Source organism: Nanorana parkeri, unplaced genomic scaffold (assembly GCF_000935625.1).
Source record: "Nanorana parkeri isolate BGI_ZX_2015 unplaced genomic scaffold, ASM93562v1 scaffold120, whole genome shotgun sequence".
In the NCBI taxonomy this organism is placed as follows: domain Eukaryota; kingdom Metazoa; phylum Chordata; class Amphibia; order Anura; family Dicroglossidae; genus Nanorana; species Nanorana parkeri.
The window spans coordinates 130,368-132,733 of record NW_017306388.1 but is presented as its reverse complement, the minus strand read 5'-3'; positions in this window follow the sequence as shown (position 1 = coordinate 132,733).

Genomic DNA, 2,366 nt, shown 5'->3' with positions numbered 1-2,366 from the left:
CAAGCGGCTGAGAGAAGAAAAGTTGGTATCGAGGCGCGCGCGCGCGAGCGATGCCCGGAGGAGGAGGAGCTGAAGGAGAAAAAGAGGAGGGGACGTGCACGCGTACTCCGGGGAGGGGTACACGCACGGGAGCGCGCCCGCTCCAGTGTTTTGTACGGGAGCTGAATGTGTGAGTGACGTGCGGTGGGCGGGGCCGAGGAGTGGGATGCGGTGCGCAGGCGCAGTGGCCGAACTCGGTCCAAGTGATGGAGATGCTGCTGATGGGGAGGGGTGGTACCCGGGGAGGGAGATGCTGCGAACAAGTTGGGCTCATTTCTTCGGACTTGTGGCCTGAATGGAGCAGGAAAAGGAGGGGGAAGTTGCAGATATTATATCAGAGCCGGCTTAGATCCAGACACATGGGTGCAGCAGCGAAAAGTTACTTTTGTCTCATTGGAGGTGGGATACAGTAATGGTATTTTAAAGAGACTCTAACACTAAAATGAGATTATGAATCAAAGCACACCCTGCAAAGAAGATAGTAAATGCAGACCTGGGCACATTTGTTGGCACCCTTACAGCTCATTGAAAAAATGATTCACTCCTTCTGAAAAGTGATGACATTAAACATAATTTGCTCATCTACATCTGCATGCCTTTGGTATGTCATAGAGCAAAGCAAAGAAAGTGTAAAAAGAGATCAATTATTTCTTATTGTACAAAATATTCTAATATAGCCTGGACAGATTTGTTGGTAATTATAAATAATTGGATCAGAGTGATATTTTTAATTGTTTTCTGTAATTATTATCTTACACATGTTTATTCTTGTGATTAGTCAATCAGCCTAATTAAATAAAGAAAAGTTGTTACTCTGATGTTTGGTTTCCTTTTCTGTACTACACTGAACATGGACTAGAGGAAGCATAGAAAAGAGTTGTCTGAGGAGGTCAGAAAGAAAATTATAGATCAGCATATCAAAGGTAAAGGCTACAAGATCATCTCCAAGCAGATTGATGTTCCTGTGACCATAGTGGCAAATATTATTAAAGTGACACTAAAGTGAGTTAAATCTTAAAAATACATTCAAGTACATAAACTATTAACAGCTTCTTTGTGAACCACTAAACTGTAGATCCTCAAATCCTCTCTGAATTGGTGCTGACACTGTCCTTCCTTCTGGAGGGTGGCTACTTTTGTTCCCCATGGTCCCTGTGTGTTGTAAAGTAGCCACCACTCCAAGCTCCCTCCCGTGGTTGACTACAATCTTGATACAAATTATTAAACAAACATGAGATTGAAGTCCATTACGGGTTGAGCTAGGAGCGGTGGACCATGGGGAACAAAAGTAACCCCCCTCCAGAAGGAAAGACAGTGCCAGCACCAATTCAGAGATGATTTGAGGATCTACAGCCGACTGATACACAAATAAGATAAATTTTTGTTAATAATTAAGATACCTGAATGTATTTTTAAGATTTAACTCCTGAGTTTAGTGTCACTTTAAGATGTTTAAGGTCCAAGGGAGTGTAGCCAACCTCCTTGGAAGTGAAAAATCGTCCCCAGTACTACTGCGAAACACAGAGAAGGCTCAGTTATGTTTTGGGTCTGTTTTGCTACATCTGGCATGGGGTGCCTTCAGACTGTGCAGATAAAATCTCAAGGCTACCAAGGAATTGTGGAGTGAACTGTACTACCAGTGGCGGTCGCTATGGGGCCCGCGACACTGGGGGGGCCCGGATCCCCGTGCTCTCCCCCACTTGTATGGTCTGAGGCATCGGGTATCCGGAAAAAAAATGGACGGTGGAGGAGCCTCTCATCCTGAAGCTGAGAGGAGGACAGCGGTTCCGCTCTCCTCCTCGCCTGCCGCTCGATCATCGTGATCGAGCAGCAGGCGGGGAGGAGAGCGGAGCCGCTGTCCTCCTCTCAGTTTCAGGATGACAGTGGCTGTGTGCATGGCCGAGCGAAGGATCAGTAAGTATCATTGATAGTTACCTATCCTCCATGTGCAGCACAAACACTGGAGCGGTCGTCTGATCACTCCAGTGTTTGTAAATAACAGGGGACACATAGTACTATGTGTCCCCAGTTATGAATGAACAGGAGGCGATTCACATCACCTCCTGTTCATTCATGAATTTCTCAATGGGGAGAAGCACTCAGTACAGAGGATTTTCCCCATTGAGAATCTGCTTGATAGTAAATATCTTACTATCAGCAGTTTGTGAATGAATGGGAAGCCTCTGTACTGAGTGCTTCCCATTCACTGTGTGAATGAGGCTGAGTGCTGAGGCTGCAGAAAAAGACATTAAGGACTCTGTGTCCTCAATGTCTTTTTCTATTCAAATCAAAAGGGAAATGTCAGGGGTCTAAACCTAATAGTTCCC